At 31.1% G+C, this 21,473-nt stretch overlaps 1 protein-coding gene across 1 annotated transcript in view; it reads right to left on the bottom strand.

Moving 5' to 3' along the window:
- The window catches only part of Asator (tau-tubulin kinase asator), a 492,107-nt gene that overhangs the window by 401,560 nt on the left and 69,074 nt on the right, over window positions 1-21,473 (bottom strand). The gene's annotated exons all lie outside the window — the stretch shown is intronic.

Below are 21,473 nucleotides of genomic sequence, written 5' to 3'. Positions count from 1 at the left end.
ACCATACGCCCAACTTCTGCGGGTGTAATTGTTTTTCGTGATAAACATGGGGATTTTCAGTACTCCAAATTCTACTGTTTTGGCTGTTTACGTAGCCATCCAAATGAAACTGCGCTTCATCTGTGAAAAATAACGAATCCATAACATTAATTCCCTCACGCAAAAATCGACGGAACCGTTGACAATATTGTAGCCGTTTTTCTTTGTCGGGCTCAAGAAGTTGATGAACCGTTTGAATGCGATAAGGTCGTAATTGTAACTGTTTGGTCGCCCGATGAACAGTTGATTTAGACAAATTAATGTCAGCAGACAAATGTCTGATCGATTTATTTGGCGAGGCGAGTAATCGGTCTTTGATTTCAGGGACTGTATTTGTATTCAACACTGACGCAGATCTTTTGTGTTCCTTGTTATTAACAGAACCGGTCTCTCTAAATTTTGCAACTAACCTTAATACTGATGTTTTGTTAGGAGCCGGTTTATCTGGGTACTTATGGCGAAACAAATCTTGCACTGCAACCACTGATTTCGTACTGAAGTACGAATCAACAATGAAAACACGTTCATCTAGCGAAAACACCATCTTGTCTCTAGCAATACACTGAACGTTATGATTGCATTGTTGTTACTATCGGTAGTGTTCTACTGCGTCGCCGCGATGTTCAGATGTTGGACGAGTCCATTTCAGTAACGAGTAGGGGAGTAAGCTTGACTTTTGAAATTTCATGGATGAGTCATTGATGGGTTGCGTTTTATATGGGACACCCGTATATATCGGCCGACCAATGGACATACAGATTTAACTAATTACAACGGTCCAGTCCGGTCAGTCAGAGGATCCATTCAGAGAATGCTCTGATGGCCAGTTACACCGATAGAGTAGATTCATCTTAACCATCCAGAGAACAGTGCCTAGTCATCAAGTTAAAATACTCGATTTTGGAAAAAGTGACAATCCACAAAAGACGGTGTATGAAATAGTACAGTGCAGACAAAAGGTAACTCTTTCCTTTTTTTTTAAAAAAAAACTGATTTTTTTGTTTAGAAGTAAAATTATGGCCTATATCCGCCAATATATTTTTAGAAAAGGTTGGATCCCCTTTCCTTATACGTGATCATCACTTTTTCATTAGCTACCGTAAGAGATACTAAATGTAAGAGATATTAAATGTTCTTCAGATACTTTTCAAAGGTTAGTTTACATTCCCTTCCTACACGATTAAGTCCAACTTTTACGATCGCATCAAGTATAAGTAGTCTGTTAATGAACAAAATGCAATTTATGAAAATATTTTATTTTAAAGAAGAAATAAAAAATTAAGGAAATATATGCATTCCTTTACAAGCATAAGGAACTCTCGTTTACCGGTGACATTTCGACTGAAATCGTTCGTTGTATTAATCTGAGTACTACTACATACCGATAAGGATATTTGAATCAAATGCGCACAGAACTAAACGACGCTAATATTAATTAATTAGATAATTTTTTAACTTTCTTTAGAGTGTACAAGTTTTTAAAATCTACTGATTAAAACATCGAGTCAATGTTAACAATAATTAATGACGCAAAAAGGGATATTTTTAGATAGACAAAAGGCTTGATTTTTATTTATGGCTTAAGATTTGTCATGTGCGGCAGCTAAAATAAGAGAAAACTTCTCAGTTGCAACTACATCATGATTAATTAAATTGATGTATGAAAATTTATAGGCAATAGTATTTGAATATTCAAAACTGTACAATATAATTTTCTCATTCCGGCACTAATGGAAGCCTTTCGTGACGTCACTAAGTTGAGTTCTATACAACTAATATGCCAGAAAATATGATCTAAAGACCATGGTTTTATGCAGTGTGCTCACAAAATTCCTATTTTTCTGCAGCCGTGTTGCCAAGGTGGATGTCCGGATGTTTGGGCAGCCCCTGAAATAAAGAAAATGTAAGACTAAATATTAATTTTTTGAAAATATTAAATATTTAATAATGAATAAAGAATGTATTAAATAATTTAATTTTCTAATTTTGTTTAAGATCCATCATTTACGGAGTAAATTTTAATTCGCAGGTATAGTTTACAGCCTAAAAACGTAATAAAACGCGCACACTTCAATAAAACGTCCGGGCGATGTCTTATCTTCTTTATTACTAAGCTTGGATTTCGTCACATTCTGGGACAAAAAGAGTTCTTATAAAACTCTTAAAATACAATATCAACAATTTACGAAAAAAAACTGTTAAAAATTACAATGTTATTATTATACCGGTTTGCTTTATTTTTTGCTTTTTCCTGTTTTGCCTCCGGTAACTACCGTTTAGATAATACTTCAGAGGATGATATGTATGAATGTAAATGAAGTGTAGTCTTATACATTCTCAGTTCGACCAATCCTGAGATGTATGGTTAATTGGAACCCAACCACCAAAGAACACCGGTATCCACGATCTAGCATTCAAATCCATGTAAAAATAACTGGCTTACTAGGACTTGAACGCTGGAACTCTCGGCTTTCCAAATCAGCTGATTTGGGAAGACGCGTTCACCACTAGACCAACCTGGTGGGTTTATTATACCGGCTTAGATCGTGAAAACATCACAGATTTTGCTAAGCTGTTAATTTTTTTTAAATACGAAACGGATGAAATTAAACATTTATTTGAAAATTTAGAAATGAACTTGCAACTTTTTAAATCCCCAAACTTATTAATTCTCACAATTTTACCTGTATAATTATTATTATTGTCAATATATATATTTAATTTTTTGATTTTACGTATTTTAGTATTTGACTCTATTTGCGTATTATTATTTATTTTAAAGGGTATTTTATGACCTAGTTGGAAATTTGACGTGGATTATTCTTTGATTTTTATTTGAATCTTGTATTAAATATTTTATTTTTAATTTATGTCTGATGGATTTTTGCGGACTATCTCAGCCTTGGTTTGTCTAGAGGCAAGGTCAGTTTCATATGACCGTGAAACTCCGTGGCGAAGGTAGAGTGCCGGTGATCCACTTGAGTGAGTGACAGGTGAACACGGTTTTCCTCTTCTCAAACTTACGGAAGTATCATTAGAAAATGTTATATGTATATATATACATGATAAGAAACATATATAAATTTCTTGGTTTTTTTAACTCTTACACACAATTTTCGTTACAAAATGCGTCGCAATTTTTTGCGGCTTTTTCTATTTTTAGGATAAATACGTAAGTTCTATTTTATTTTCTGTATACTTCCTCAGTTCAGAGGGTGCAGAGAATAAAATATCTTTCTTGAAACGGTTCTTTTGCACCTTATTCCGTTCTGAGTCAGATGCCCTTTCTATCCCTGGATCTACGAAGACGAGAGGCATCTTCAAAGGAAAACGGGAGGACGTAAAAAGGTTATTACAATAATCGTAGTTCACGATTTTTGACTTAGTGGCTATATACTGGAAACAACAACGATGTAACTAAACCTAATTTATTCATAGTTCTCTCCAGATGAAAACAGTGTGACGTTTTCAAATCGGCTCGTCAAACAGTAACGAAAGAATAAGAGGATGGTCAACGCACGTAATTCACTCACGTTCCAGAATTACTCAGTACTGTCAAACGTATTTATTACAACTCACTGTTTTATAATGGCTCACTAGCGTCTAACTCTTAAGGCCAGTACACGGTCAGCTTGGTTAGTCCAACTAACCAACCTGTCCAAAGGCAGGCCAATATTGTGGCCGAGTCTACACACTACCAAACTTAGTCGGTTCAACCAACTTGTCGGACACGACAACTGGAGACGGTCTATAAACCGCAATACTTTTGATTCAATCTCTCAGTTAAATTTCAAAATAATATCGTTATCAGATTTATTTCATTACATTCACTGACCTATACTATTGATGATTTTAAAACTAAAAAATTACACATTTTTAAAACAAATTTCACGAATGATATGAACAAATTTTGTTTTGACACTGTGAAATCGGTGGGTTGGTCCGAAAATTTTACTAATATCAACCAGCAACAGGGAAAAATAGTGAGGGAGTTGTAAAGTCGGATGGCTTGTTTCTATCTAAAACTACACCTTTAAAAAAGTTTTTTAACCAATTTGTATTGTTATAATTTATAATTAAAATATTCTGAAAAAAAAAACAATTATAATAGATACCAACAAAAATCGTCTCCATTTGATGGAGAAGTGCTTAATTCCTTAAACTTTTGTCAGTTTTCAAAATTTATTTTTATTAAATGATTTTTGGGACTATAATACGAGGGCTATTCAGAAACTAAGGAACGTTTTGGAATTAAAAAAAAAACCAAGTACAAGAAAAACTTTTTATTATATACATGTGAAAGAGGGACTAAAATACTACTTTTCAACATAATCACCATACAAATTCAGGCACTTATAGCGGTGGACAAGCTTTGAAATTCCTGTGTCATAGAATTCTGCCGCCTGTGATCTCAACCACTCAGTGAAGCACCCATCTTGCACAAAATTTGTGGTAGCCTAGCTTCTGTGAAACAATTTCAAACAATAAAGTCCGTGAAACTTGTGGGAAATATAGAGAAAGCTCAGTTATTGTGAAACGGCGGTTTTCACGAATCTTTTCGTCAACTTTGGAGACCAGATCGTCAGTCACAATGCTCGGACGTCCACTCTTCTCTTTATCGTGAACGTTTGTTCGGCCATTTTTAAACTGAATGCACCACTTCCTGACAGAACTTTCACTCATTACCCGTACACTTCACACAGTTCCCGATGAATTTCTATTGGTTTTTAGTTTTTTGCCAACAAAAAACGAATCGCAGACCACACCTCACAACTGGCGGGATTTTCGATTCCAGCACACATTTCAAATTTGTATATAAAAAACGGGCAGTGCGGGATGTTCACGTTGTCACGGCTGGACGCTGACTGAGGTACCGGGATGGAATGCAAAGTTGGCGGGAGTTTATTTCTCCCTACAAATCGCAGAACCTGGACAGAGTCCCTTGCTGCTGGATGATTCTAATCGCGCGTGTTTTTTAAAAGGTTTATTTTTAAATGGCGGGTCTAATTTTTCAAGTTTTGTTTATTTAGTATTTTAAAGACGGATTTAATTGCATTCCAATCCGTTGTTAAACCAGCGTTATCGAACCCATTTTATGGGCCGACCGCGGAAGGCTAGGCTTATGAAACCTGTCCTTCCGACGTAATTCCCCTTCAGACCGTTCACTGAAGTCCTTTCGGTGCTAACGCTTATAGGCTAGCAGGAATACGCCACAACGGGGCACTAACTAGATCAATGCGTCCCCTTTTCCGGAGGAGTCGCAATTGCTGATTTGTGTTAATTTTTATTGTAAGTTTTAGAGGAAGGGTTATGTAGAAGCTCTTCATCCGCTTCTGCTATAGCTGCCCTTCAGGACGCATCTCTGCTGGGCTCTGTTCCGGACTCCAGTCCGTGATGTTGAGACAAGTAGTGGGTCTTCCTTCTTCTTCCGAAGACCTCTTCATTCTTCTTTGGCCTGCACTTTCCAAGAATTGGTAGTAACCGAAGTTACATACCGTTAACCTTAAAATTCCGGAGGCCCCGAAGGGCTGAACGGGGGAAATTGCAGGTTTCTTCCTTCTTCCGTGCTGTCAGTGGCTGCTGGGCTCGTTCCCTCTTTCTTCTTTCTTGAAAGGAAAGGTAATAGGGAACTTACAAATTGGTGATACCTATTCGCGTCGCGGTTTGAGGTACCGAGCACGAGCACTCCCAATATATACGATATATACGCGATTGGCACGCGCCTGGCGGCGTCAAGTGGAAACGTTCCTTACTTTCTGAATAGCCCTCCTATATATTGATTAAGAAAATTAGAATTGAAAAACAATTTATTTTATCAAAAAGATAAAATAAATTGTTTAAATACAATTTATGTGATCTTATTATTTATGAATGCGTTCAACGAGATCATTTGTGAGTTAATACGCAATTTGAAAATTACTTGTTAAGATTACAGGAATAAAATTAATCGTCTAATTCAAAATTTTGCGATTACACACAACAGAAATTACTTCACGATGTTCATAGTTTACTTTAATAAAACAAAACTTTTAAATAAATACAATAAATTAACATGCTAATCTAATTTCTGATTACAGATAGTAATTTAATTTCAAACAATACATTTAAAATCCGACATTAAAAATTACATGCTATTTTAATATGCAATCAAAAACGCACTCGCAGATAAATTGAAAAGAGGAAAACGTCTTTTAATAAATATACATTTTATTAATACCTATTCCTAGATCTGTTCAACAGAAATTATAATGAAAGGAAATTCAACTAGTTCTGAATTCGCGCCCTCGTCCTAAAACTACAAAGTATGCTTTACAATGTTTTTAGTAATTGTATGACAAGCACTGTAATAATTGCGTTTTATCTACACTGATTAGTTTTAAACCTAATAACTCGCTTTAAATAAAAAAAAACCTTAGAGAATTATCTTATCTTATTCTTCAATTACTTTTCTGTTAAATTTGTTTAATTAATTACGTTTATTGAAATTTGTCTTAAAAAAGAAAGAAAGAAAGAGACTTAAAAATTAGTTTTTAGGTATTACGTCTAAGTTTTAACTTATCTCGACTTTACGCCCATGTTAAACGAGCAAATAAAAATTTTAATAATATACCTACCAATTGCTTAGTTTTCCTTATTTTCACGACCAGTTTGAGAGTTTTTGGTCCAAACCCTTCATCCGTGACGTAACAATGGTTATTTTACATTCCTAAAGACGTTTTCTTACCACGCTTACTAAAATTAACATTTTAAAAATATAAACTTTTTTAATGAAACAGCTATTACGCTTGAAGAATTATCGGTACTTGGAAGACAATTACATAAAAACCGCACAAAATGGACAGGGACAATGACAAAATATTAGTTATTAAGCACTTAGTGTATGTTTAACCATAATAATTGTAATTGACCGAGCATAAATAACTGCTGAAAATGAAAGCCATACTCACGAATAGCCAGCATTCTATGTCAGCCTTACTAGAAAAAGCGAGGACTGAAGTGGTTTCCCATTATTTTGTTCACTAAGCCAAATATACCCAATGAAATGCTAGTGATATTCAGTTCTACAAGTTATACTGTCACACTGTTTACCTCAAATAATGATTGGTTGTATATTTAACATCATTGTTCTCAGAAAAAGTAGCTTTGATTGATATTTCTCGTACTTGAGATGCTTTATCACAATCAAAAGGACTACCAGTTAGTGTAAAGCAACAGATTAATATATCCATTTTGTTGAGAAAAAATTTGTTATATAAACTGCTTCAACTTACAAGCGTAAGTTTTAATCTCCTTGGCAAAGATATAACCCGAATAGTATAACAAGGATTTGGAGGTAAAAAAATGTAACCTTTAGGGACGCTACAGTAATTCACGTACAGCTTTCTCAGATTATTCTTACTCTTGATTTATTATTTTAAGGTACAGCAAATCAAAATGGTTCTTAAAGAAAACTTATTTATTATTTATAATGCACACTCAACCCGATTTAAATGTAATATTAATTTTTTCCTAAACTATAACTAAAGCAAGTAAGTATATTTCATAACGTTGAACGTTTACTCATTTTTTTAATAAAAAAAAACAAGAAATTGTACTTTATAGCAAAATTTCATACAAAAATGAATACGATACTATTATCAAATTATTTATTTTTAGGTAACTAACATATCATTATGTAATATATACATATGTTTAACTTCAGCTTAAATAAATAGTGGAAACTAATTGAAACTAAATTAAACTGTTTAATAATAATAAACTAATCGCCGTTATAGATAAATTTTATTTGTTTCGTGACATGAAAACTTATTTTCGTAAACAATAAAACTTTAAATAGTCAGTTTATTTAAAGATCTAATCTTTATTCTAAAATGATGAATTAATTTTCAACATAATGCATTATAGATTACAAAAGTTATGCAATTCCTCATTATACCTAGAATGGAGAAAATATAATAATGTCGTTCAGTAGTGAATTACTATTTTTATTTTAAAATGAATAAGCTACACAAGTATTTAAATAAATAAACGTATAAAGTGAAATATGGTATATTGTATGCGGGTATATTACTGAAACTATTTTCAATCTTAAAATTCTAAAGCTAAGCTAGAGAATAACTATTTCATAGCTCTTAGTGTTATTAATTTTCTCTACTTCGCCTTCCTACTTACTTTACGAAAAAAAATCTCATAATTATATTTATTCATTCATTCATACAAAGGCAAGATTAATATTTCATGGTACAGAATGTTTTAATTCGTATCCGATCTACAAAAAGATACTATCGGACTGGCTATGGCGCGGATATAAAGCTGAATCGCTGTTTTAATTTGTTTGCAGATACCAGCACCTACATTTTTTCATAAAACAATTGTTTATGTTTAAAATGCCTAATTATTTTTTGATATGATATAGATTGCTATGGTCATTAGCAAAAGATAAACAAAAAGTGTATCCACCTTTGTTTAATTTTGATGATCTGCAATAACAAATTTATTTAACATATAAACAGCAAATTGTATTATAATTTTTACTTGAAATCTTTTTATCCTCTGGATTTACTCCTTATATTTATGGAATATCTTAAATAAAATCACCATTAGATTTTAAACAAAGAAAGATAAGAGAATAATAACAATAACAGAACTGTATACTCTAGTCTACAATACGTGAGCTGAGAGTTTGTCTCTCGCCAACTGCTGTGTATAGTGAACTAGTCTGTTATGTTTGCATTTTATCTACAAATGTGTCACGTTGTTAGTAACTGGATGATGTCATCTGGTTAGATAGTACTACAAACCCCGCTCCTCATCGGGCCTAAGCGAGCTGATGGTACGGTTGACAAAGATAAGAAAAAACCTTCATGTCACTTAGTGTACTTCACATAATCGCTGACAACGTAATGTAATAGTATTTTTTTTTTATTTGTTTCACACACCGTTTTGCCATGAGTCACTAAACCACTTTGACTTTTTTTCAATATATCAACTGCAAATTACTTGCTACCCAGACATTCTCTTAACATTTTTTAAATATTGAAGTCGCTCGTAATTTCAATTAACAATCCAAATTCTGAAATGAGAAACTCATAGTTTTCTCATTTCGAAACATTTCACACAATTTTTGTAAATTTTCAGTTAACCATATTATTAACAATATTCATAGAAATTAGTTGACAATAATTTTGAAAATACAAAATTTCACAGTTTACTTTTTGGTCATTACAAAAGCTTATATTTCAGATATAAATGACTGCAGAGAGCTTTGGAAATTAGTAGACTACAGTAAATAATATCAACAAAGAGTTGGCCTTGGGTCATGTCTTTTCACTGAAATAAAAATTTACAATGGTCATTACTTTCAACATATTTCTTGTAAATTCCATTTTTTCGGGTAAAAGAGTATAATTAACCTAACCTGATACATAATAAATATTGGTTAGAGGGACACCATGATATAATGTTTAGTTTTGATAACACTACGGTTAAAAAAAATTGATCTAAAACAGTTGCTTTATGATTGAATGCCTAGATTAATACACAGATGTTCACTGTTAAAATATTAAAAGAAAATTCCAAATCACCTGGAATTACCTCTATTAATGACTTTTTTCAAAAAAGTTCTATTTTTTAATACTATTATAATTAATTTAAGTATGCCTGGTCATGTTTAAAAAGAATTAATAAATGGCCTTTGTTCCAAAGGAATTTTAATTGTTGTTTATAGGGTAAAACCTCTTGTACTTTTCTAAAGCTGAATTCTTCAAAAAAAGTTTGCACAATATTGATAAAATTTTAATATCTTTACTGTTATATGTTATAATAAATTTGGTACATATTTAAGCACAGAGGATAACTTTCAAAAAATGATTAAATTCACTTTTTTAAATAAAAATCATTTAAAATTATTGTCTGCAATAACAGAAATGTTGATTGGAGAAACTTCATACTAATGCAATTTTGAGGTTTTACAAATATTATCAAAAATAGGTAACAGAATTCCACACATTAACACAAACAAAATCTATCGTAGAGTATACATAGGTTTCAGATTGCCTGAAATTATTTATTATCAAAAATTGATTGCCTACAATAAAGTGCAATTTTTTTTATAATCTTAAGGCACTCCACTTATTTATTACTGTGCCTAAAATCTATTGATACATAATCAGTAACAAAAAAACTTTAAAGAAATTGGCTATTAATTACCAGAAGAGATCATAATTTTAATACGTAGCACTTAATTTGGTAACAGAGTTAACACAACCGTTTTTATGTAGCACAATAATTCAGCTTACGTGAAAGAATCATATGCTTCCATAGCATTTTTATTAAACTAACAAACTAATAAAAAAATCTCTCCACCAATCTATTTAAAATATTTTTTTACAGAAACCCTGTTGATGAATTTTTAAATAATACTGATAAATAAAAACCCTGGATTTTCTTGACCTTCATGTATATAAACACATGCTCAAGTAATTTTCACAATATCGCCTTCTGAATTGTGAATTATTTTTTATATTTTATATTTTCATATATTTACCTTAATATTACTTCACATGTTATACTTTAAATAAATAATATGAACTTTACTCACACCTATTTCTATTTTATAATTAATTGAAGGTGATAATTATCCCTACAAATCTTCATTCTGCTCACCACAGGACACTGTATAGTGATGTGCTAACCCATACCTTCAGAGAAATTCTAATTAATGCTTCCTGTATCCTGTATCTCAGGTGATGCACAAATGCCACAGCTGTGTAAAGAGTATGGTAGACAGAGTAATGCAACAAATTAGTTTACCTCTTCTACAAAAAAAAAAAATCAGTCAAAAAAGTTGTAATACTTTCCTAGCATTGGTTATTTATTCTTATATAAAGGAAAAATAATGATACATTAAAACAAACCAGAAAAACTTTTAAAAAATTGATATTTTTTAAATTTTGATCAGTTTCTCTATTCCCGATATTGCCTCCAAAATATTTTTTATGGATCACTTGCACTACTATTATGCCTAGGAAGACATAAAAAAGATTCAGTTAAAAAATACACAATACCGTAAATAAAAAAAATTGGTATTTTTGATTTTTAGAGAAATATTTTTTTTTAATTTGTAAGATAAGCAAGCTCGCATGTACTGAGCTTAATGTAAAGCGGAGTTATATTTGCAAATCGTTTTAGAAAATTGATCAAGAAAAACTATCTACCCCACCCCATGGAGATATTGACTCCAAAATTTCATCTACAAATTGCCCCATATACAAAACTGTATAAAATTTCATTAAAATCGGTTAATCCAGTCAAAAATTATTAACCTTCAAACACACCAACACATGTGAATATGTACAACACATTACCCCCCAAGGTTTTTTTTTTATTTTTGGGGTCATGAAATGTCAAGAAATGAAAACCTCACATCATTTTTTGACTGATTACCATACTTTCCTTCTTTCAGCATAGCTCTAGAGCTATGATGCCAGGAACGTAGTACAGCAGTGTGTTACAATGCCTCCTCTCAATAACAGAATAATTTTATTAACTGTTGTCCATCCAGAAGATATTTTGATTTTATATGTTAAATGTTTTTTTTTTAAATTAAAATTCTAAGAAAGCATTTTAAAACAAGCCTAAAATTGTTATGATATTTATAAGCAGATCTATTATGATTACAAAATGTTTTTATTCTTTCTGAGCATTATTTGATTGACTACCACCATGTAGGCAAAGGAAATAAAAACTGGGAAAAAATTATTTTGTAATTTTGAGCACAGTTCACTAGCACTTTTCATTATAATATGGCAGTCTTAAGTCATATTTCAAAAAACAAGATGTCATTTTGTTCATGATATACTTAAAATAATAATTACCGAGCTATTGAAAAACCAAGACAACTACCATTTGTATATACAAGCATGAAATTTATACATATACTTCTATTTTTCTCTCTTGTTACGCTATGTTTTGATGGTTAAGTTGTTAATATTGAATTTAATTAACATTATGGTCAATACATTGATGAATTATTTTAATTTAATTTCTATTATAATTCTTTTAATTTATATTAAAAGAATACATAGTGAAAATACAGATACAAAGGCATTGTTGGATCTCTGTTTATAGGGATTTTTTCTTGTCCTGATTTTAGGAATATCGTACCAAACTACTGGATGATCTTTTTTAATACTTTCTGTGTATATGTAATATGTAAAATTCCATAATTTTAAAATTAAATTATACTAATGAAGTCTTTTTTTGCAACACCAGTTATCAACAAAGATAATTATTCAGGAAGGAATCATATATGTATTTTATGACAACAGTTAGCAAATATAATTTTATACAATTATTAAAATATATTTTTAGCTGCTTTTACATGATAATAAAGAAAAATAAATGTGAGATATAATAAATAAAAACTTAAGTTTTACAATATTGAATTTATGAGATAAATAAAAATTGAAAAGATTGCAAAAACTGTAGTTTAAATAATTTTTTGTTTATGTTGCTTATTCAACAACTTTTCAAACAAATCTTTAAAATATATTTCAGAATACAGATTCTATATTAAAAGTAAAAATCTGTAACATTAATTTTATACTGTAATAAAACAAGTTTCTTCACATTCTCTTTACATTAATGCCTAAACTCAATCCATTCTGCAAGAGGCCGATAGAATAAAAACCTCAATATCCTAAAAATAATAGTTACACACATTAAGAACAAATTGAGTTTTGCTAAAGGTAATAATTAAAACAAAAATGTTCTCTACTACATTTGGATATTCCTAACCATAGATATTATCTCCTACTGCAATTGAACTATTTTTTCTTAACTTATAAAAAAAACACAGAAAAGATGACCTTTTGAAAAATGCTATAAAAATATTTTTCATTAACAATATCATCTTAACTAATTTTAATCGGAAAAAGCCACAAAGCTAATGATTTGCACAAATAGAATAAAAGAAAATTACAGAATTCAAAACGCCTTCAATCTCAACCAACCAATTATTTATGTTAAATTTATATAAAATCATGCAAGGCTGTTATTATGAGAAAGAATAAAACTTGTCAACACCTCTAATCAAATCCATCATCAAAAAATTGAAAAGATCAAGCATAAGAAAAAACATCACTACAGACAAAAATTTGTTTTTTAAATTATAGCTTACACTTAATTTCAGATGTAACCTGTAATTTCAAAAGACTAAAAACAACTTTCATTGTTGCTTTAAAGAAGAAAAATCATAATGCATATAAAAAAAACATGAAGTCTTATTATTTAAATATACATTTACAAACTTCTAAAAAAAGTAAAAATAAACAAATTCAAATTGATATGAATAAAAACAACTAGCACATACTTCCATTTAGTTAAAAGAATAACCACAGACTGGAAAATAATTCTGCTATCCTCTCAAAACAAAACTGTTATCAACTGGTTTTTTAATCCATTTTGGCTGTCTAACTAGTCATTTGAAAATACCAGCATGCAGTTCAGACAGAGCAAGGAGAATGGCGGATGTGGCTTCTATAGCTTCTAAGAAGGAAGAAGAAGGCATAAAGGGATCCAAGAGGTTTAGTTTAGTCTTTGCTATATGCAACTTGTCTAACTAGGAGTTTTTTTAACCATCTTTACTGAAATTGAACTGCTAACAGTTTGAAGATACCTATGTTAGATAAAAAAAATTGAGAATACAATTTTCAAGAAAAACTATTGTGTTGGGGCAGCTGCCAACTCCCTAGGCGATAAATATTCCTAAAATGATGGATAGTTTGGAAACTTGATAAGCATAAAGAAAATATGAAATAAAAGACGAATAAGATAAGACTTTAAATAGTTTAAACAATATTTTCTTGCCTTTTTATTTGCTATATTTAATGACAGAAAGGTTGAAAACAGATTTCTTAACTTCTTAGAACAATATATGTTAATACATCAAAAATTTTCACTTTCTAGATGTAATATTGTTTTTATAGATGAATGAAGGAGCTGCACAATTCCTGTGAAAATATCTTTTGCAAGCATAATTCTAAGCATTTTGAAAACAGCTGATTTTAAATTAGTATATGAAGATAATTTAACCATATCTCATGATGGTAATCAATGAATCTAATATTATAATATACAAACAATTACTTACAGATGTGTAGTTATTTTAAATACCATTCCGTGAAAACCACAGGGCGAGTCAGAAGTTAACCTAAATCTACAACTTTGTGAATTATCCCATTGGTGGAGACAGAAAGAATTTCTTCCAAATAGTAAAAATATTTTTCTGTAATAAAAATAATTTTTTGTGTTATTTCACTTCCAATATCATGAAGTAATTGCTGTATAACTTTTGTTTTGTAGAATTCTACAAATTTGTTTGTTCCATTATTTCAATTGTAATTAAGACTAACAATATTTCATTTGAAATTTGTATGTCTACCAGTAATTTTGTTCAATAAAAAATAATGAAGTTAACTGTCATCACTTCAGATCTTTAATATTTTCATAATTCCTTATTCTTATCATGATCCGTCTATTGGTCTTCTTCTACAGCTGAAAAATCCCCAAATTTTGTTAAGATGTTGATTTCCAACAGTTTATACTACACAATGGATTTTATTTTAATATAAGCAATACTATTTTCAGACATTATGCTTTTTAAAAATTGGGATGCTTGTTTTGTCTCTGGATCGTATTGAACAAACCAACCTTCATCACCAGTGATAACACGGCTCAACAAATCTGGATTGATTTCCGTTTGCTCTAACAGATCGGCTGCCAAATTTTTCCGTGTTTCTCACTGTTGTTGTGCGAGATTTTTGGGGACCATTTTTGCACAAATCTTTCTCATACCAAGATCTTCAGTTAATATTAGACGAACCGTTTCTCGATTGATGTTGAGTTCTTCTGCAATCATTTTCACGGATAATCTTCGACCGATCGTACGATTTCACGCACCCTGGTCAAGTTGACATCTTCCGTGAGGTTGATGGTCGTCCACTGCGGTCTTCATCTTCAACATTCGTTCTGCCTTCACTAAAAATTTTATGCCACCGAAAAACTTGAGCTCTTGACATAACCTCCTCTCCAAAAGCCTTCTGAAGCTTACCATAAGTTGTCGTCGTGTTTTCACCTGATTTAACACAAAAAGAAATGGCATACTGTTGCGCAATATTTTGCGGTTTCATTTCTGTGACGAGAGACACAAACACGGTGTTCACTTATTACAGCACAACTCACGACTGAGCAGTTGCATCAATGTGCCGCTTGGACTAGAAGTAGCTTATAGACCAAAGTCAAAGATGGTGTGCCTACGCAAGCTGCAGGGTTGCCACATCTTGCAAAGAAAAATCGGTCTCATTACTTTATTGTCGCACCTCGTACAATCCCAAGAGGTAGAAGTCGTACAGGTATTAAAACTAGAAAAACAAGTTAATTTTTTTATACAAATTTTCTACTAGAATTAAATACTTATACATACAGAGTATAGAAGAGCCAAAAATTTCAAGTAAAAAAATGTTCATTCATCACTTTCACAAAAAAAAAGTGATGGAGCTGTCATTCCTTAACAAAAACACCCATTGAATAAACAAGAAAGATTTGCTACAAAAAATACCTATGCCTAGCAAATGAACAGACAGGACATACAGGTATGCATTTCGTATTTAAAGACTAATATAATAAATAAACTGTAATAGAAAAATCTAACTCTACAGCAAATTACTGAAGGAGGAATGTCCAGCAGAATCTCACTTTAAATATTCCACAAAATTTGACGACTATCTGGGATAGTTGATACAAAACTTTTGAAAGTAGTCAAATCCACACATTATTTTTAGAAATATCACATATAAATTGATAAAATAATATTTTTATAGTAGGGCCCAAAACACAAAAATCACAAGCTCTTTCTAAGAGGAAAATAGATTTTTCCATAGCTATTTTTTCTTTTAATCCTATTTTACTTAGATTTGGTACAATATTTTTATTACCTAAAATTTTTGAAGTCCTAGAAAGGAAAAACTATTAATTTTTTAAAGTTTATCATGCTTAAAAAATTATTAAAAAGTACACTAAAATTAATTAATCTTAAATCTTTCATTAATAAAAAGCTGTAAGTACATATTTTTTTACACTGGTATTTTCTGTTTACATCTCTTGAAACTGATTATTACCGTTTGTATTCTTCATCTAGCCATTCAAAAGGAATACTTCACGAAATTTGCGATTCCTAGAAAATCTCCCCTACCTAATGAACATTAGGTTGGATCTGGACTGTGCAGTACTGGAATAAAAATAGTTACTATGCTGTAGTGGTCATAATCAGAAACTTTCATTGTAGAGAAAGTAGAAACTGTCGAATAAAATATCAAAAAATTGTTAAAAGAAAGCCAAATGAAGAAGAATTATTACAATGAGATCTGTAATATAACTTAACATAGTTTTACAAATGCAATAATAAAAAGAATATATAAGGATAAGTCAATTATTATCCACAATTTATTTTTGTTGATGGTAGTACTGTTGTGTTGCGTAGATGACGCATGCATGGTTTAATTGTTGTTATGTCAGTGCAGGTTTGATGCTGCTAGGTTAGTTCTATTATCGCTGCCCTGCCGTTAAACCCGGCTGCTCCGCTTTCTGTTTACACCAAAGAAGAGCAATGTTCAGTGATCCGTTTTTTGTGGCTGAAAGGTGTATCAGGAGCCAAAATTCATTGAAGACTTTGTACAGTACAGGAACAGTGTGCTGCCGCAATGGAGTGTCTACGAATGGATTGAAAAATTCAAAAATTGTTGCACAAGTGTTACACACGAAGGAGCCGGATGACCGTTTACCGCCACAAATGAGGAAAACATTGAGCATGCACGTGACATGGTTTTCTTAGACAGACGAGTAACTATTGATGAAGTGGCACATCGTCTGCAAATTAGTCATGGTTTTGCCTACAAAATCATCCACAACAGACTTGGGTTTCATGAAGTCTGTGCAAGATGGGTCCCAAAACAACTCACACAGTTGAATAAACAAACAAGCTTGGACATCTGCCAAAGACATTTGGATTGCTATGGTAACAAACGGGACATCTTCTTAGGCAGAATCATCACTGGTGATGAAACATGGATCCATCATTACAAGCCGGATAGTAAACGGCAGAGTATGGAATGGAAACATCCAAATTCGCTCTGCAAAAAAAGTTAAAGACCCAACCATCCGCAGGAAAACTAATGTGTACAGTTTTTTGGTTCTCACAAGGCCCAGTACTGGAACATTATGAGAAAAGGGAAACGACAATAAACAGTGCACGTTACAGTGAGATGCTTACTACCAAGCTGAAGCCTACAATTTGAAGCAAATGCCGAGGACTGCTGTCGAAAGGTGTTGTGTTGTTACACGACAATGACCATCCACATACTGCTGAAACGCTCCAGAAACTCAAATTTGACGTACTGGCTCATCCTCTGTAAAGTCCTGATCTTGCCCCTTCTGACTACCACTAATTTGGTCCACTCAAAGAGACATTAAGGGGCCGTCGATTTACCTCGGACGAAACAGTGAAAGAAGCAGCGCATTCCTGGTTCGCAGCTCAACTGAAAACCTTTTTTTACGAGGGCAACATGAAGCTTGTGCAAAGATGGACCAAGTGCATTGAAATGCAAGGGGACTATGTTGAAAAATGATGTACATGTAAGTTTCCTATTTGTATTGCAATAAAATTTATAACTACATTGTGGATAATAATTGACTTACCTTGTATATACTTTCTTGAACCATTTGAGATCCAAACAGGATTGCAATGCAATGGGCTCTTACTGCTATTATTCAACGGCACTCTAGAAATGGTAATGAGGGAATGACTCAAAAACATCACCCAAAAGTAAAACTAGGCCGAAAAATCAAAAAACTCTTTGTTTTGCTTACGACTTGGCCCTGCAAGCAAGCAACATTAACAAACCTAAATCACAGATATTAGAACTTCAAAACATTACAAATAAAATTGGGCTCAAAATATCATTTGAAAAGATAGAAATTATGTCCCAGAAACCAATACGATTAAAAGATGTAAACATAAACAGTAATAAAATCAAAATAGTAGCCTAATTTAAATACCTCTGAGAAATAATAACAAACAATCTAAATGAAAAAACCTCAATCTAAATAAGAAGAAACAAACTAGCTAAAGCTTAAAAATTAACCCGATACACTTAAATAAAAATTGCCTATCAATAAACGCAAAAATAAGACACTACAACACATTTATAAAACCAAAAGTCACTTATGCAGCAGAAACACTCTACCACTTAAATGAACAATCAAAGATAGACAGACTCCAGAAAATCTAAAGAAGAATTGGAAGAACCTATAAAAAGTATCAATATCAAGTACAGAAAGACAGGCAGTGGTGGATTGTGCTCACCAAAGTTGTGTACAATGAGTTAGAACCCATCACTGATACCATGTATAAGAGAAGACTAGGATTATTTAGGCATATCATGAAGATGCAAGATTCAAGACTTCTGAAGGAATTAATTTAGTAATAATACACTCAAACCCAAGCAAACCATAATGTGCTAAGATGTTAACCCCACGTTTTTAGCGAGAGGGAAGCATAAACAATTCACAAGATAATAATCGAAGTGTTTTATCAGGAAAATTCAATACCTGAGTAAGTCAATAACAGTTGAATGTTATTCGTACCACTATGTTTTACAGTTACCTTTGTTGTTTTGGATTTAATTAACAACAAACGTTGGTGTGGCAACCAAAATCATAACACAGCTACGTTTACATAACATAAATCACAGATGTATCTTGCTTCTAGTTACTGGACCAGATATCGAGCAGACTTTCAGAATATCATATCGTTCATATCAAACTTACTATTAATCAACCAATAACAAAGAAATGAAAGATGAAATCAGGTATATAAAATGTAATGGAAATTTAATAACGAGGAAATAAAATACCACAGGAAAAATAAAAATGATTTGAAAGAACTAGTTAGGTCAAACAAATTAAGGAGAAACAATACACAAATTTTATACAATGTGTAAGACAGTCAGTTGCTTAATTGTCAATCATTATTTCATAATTATTAAACAGAATATATACAATAATTTATGTCTCTATGTTCAACTAAAAATACAAAAAAAAATTATTAAACTACATCATAAAAAAGTTAATTCTGAAAAAGAATAGTAATAACCAGTGGCTGTCAATGTAACCAAACTTTTAACAGTTTTTATTACGAAAGGTTATAATATCACAATGACTACAGTAAAATATTTAATACTGATCTTGAGGAGACAGTTAACAGCATTCTCCACAACCTATTGATTCCAAAACAACTGGAATGTCTAAGGGAGTAGCATGCTGAAAATTGAATCTTTTCATGTTACTTCCAACATCAATAATACGAGATGCGGCTGTCTGTCACCTTAATCATCAGCTACATCCATCATCAATACTGCAGAATGCTGGGTTGTCTCAAAATGAGGATTTGAATTCACACTTTGTTAATGACCATAGCTATTGAAGCCATTTAGAAGGAAAAGAACTATATTCAGTATAAAAATAAAATATATTACAAAAAAATACATTTAAAAACATAGAAAATATAAACCAATATAAGCAATTTTCAATGATGAATAATATGCTATTTTCAATAAAGCTTCACATATCTGCTGTATTTATGAATGGAATTTCATTGATATCTCAGTGAAAAGATTTAAAAATATTACTTTTCATTGTTAATGATCAAAACAATTCATTATACAGACAACACTAAAAATGTCATAATATTCCCAGAAAGGTGACCACATTAGGTTGTCATCTATGTTAATGATAGGCAACTAGATAATATATATATGGTTTTATTTTTCATTTTTCTTATTCAAAAATTGTAAGAGGAATAAATAGAAATTAAATTAAATACTAAGTAGAAAACTCAACTAAGTAATCAGAAGCAACATTTATAAGAGCATTAACATCTGGTAAAGAGAATTACAATAACACATTTGAATGCATTCATAGAAGTTTTCCAGCAAAACTGGCTCCCTTAAGCTTCATTATTAAAACATTTCTCTTTACTACCATCAAAGTTTTTCTCCTAATTTATATTCTTATAAAAACGATAATCCACTTCTAATAATGTGTGAACCTTACTGCAATTTTCACATCAAATGGAAATATGAAAGAAGAATCAACTTGAGAAGCATAAGATATATGTTTGTTCAAATAATATGGATTACCCATCAGGTTGGTATAGTGGTGAATGCGTCTTCGCAAATCAGCTGATTTCAAAGTCGAGAGTTTCAACCTTCAAATCCTAGTAAAGGCAGTTAGTTACTTTTATACAGATTTAAATACTAGATCGTGGATACCGGTGTTCTTTGGTGGTTGGGTTTCAATTAACCACACATCTGAGAAATGGTCAACCTGAGACTAAAAGACTACATTTCATTTACACTCATACATATCATCCTCGTTCATCCTCTGAAGTAATACCCGACAGTAATTCCCAGAGGCTAAACAGAAAAAAAAATTAATATGGATTGCTTGAATGCTTAAGCATTCAGACAACCTATATGTTCAAACAAACTTCTGATGGAAATTGACCTGCAGACAGTAAATCAACAAAATGAATTATAATAATTTTTATTATGATTCTCTCAATAATAATATATTACAGGCAATTTTAACAATATAATAATTTTAATATTACAAGAATTTAAAATTTTTTTAGGTTTTTATTTTAAAAAATATGTACAATAATTACAATAAATTATCACTTATATAATGAATACCTTGAAGAAATTTCATGATATAATTTTATGTGTATTAACACCATTTTTAAACAAAACTGAATTAAAAATAAAATTAAGGAACACATTTATTTATCTGAAAGCATAAATATTTATTTAAAATGAATTATATTATAAAATTTAAGAGGCATCAATAATACTATAATAGTTTGCCTCTGAAATTTAAACATTAATATTCATAAAAAATATACTTTCAAATCTTAAGATCTTTATACAAATTTATAATTCTTTGCACACACCAACACCATAGTTCTTCTTAAATATCATAATCAATTTATTACACATTTAGACTCTTAAGAATTATAAATTTTGTACTAGTAAAAATATTGAATACATTATAATTTAAATTTCATCAGAAATTATAAACATGAAACAAGTAACAAATATGAAAATAATAATAATTAAAAAATATAGTAATAACAATAATAAAAAATGTCGAGTAGAATAACAACAGTAATGAGTGCAATTCTCTAGAATATGCTTTACAATAAACTGCTCTCTGAAATCAGCAAGATAAATCCATTTATGCCAATTGTAGAACAAGATTTACAGTGAAGTGTATTCTAAAACACTTCATTCGTTATGAAGAATTATATGATAAGTTAC

Source organism: Lycorma delicatula, chromosome 4 (assembly GCF_047948215.1).
Source record: "Lycorma delicatula isolate Av1 chromosome 4, ASM4794821v1, whole genome shotgun sequence".
NCBI classification, from domain to species: domain Eukaryota; kingdom Metazoa; phylum Arthropoda; class Insecta; order Hemiptera; family Fulgoridae; genus Lycorma; species Lycorma delicatula.
This window is presented reverse-complemented; position numbering and strand designations above follow the sequence as displayed.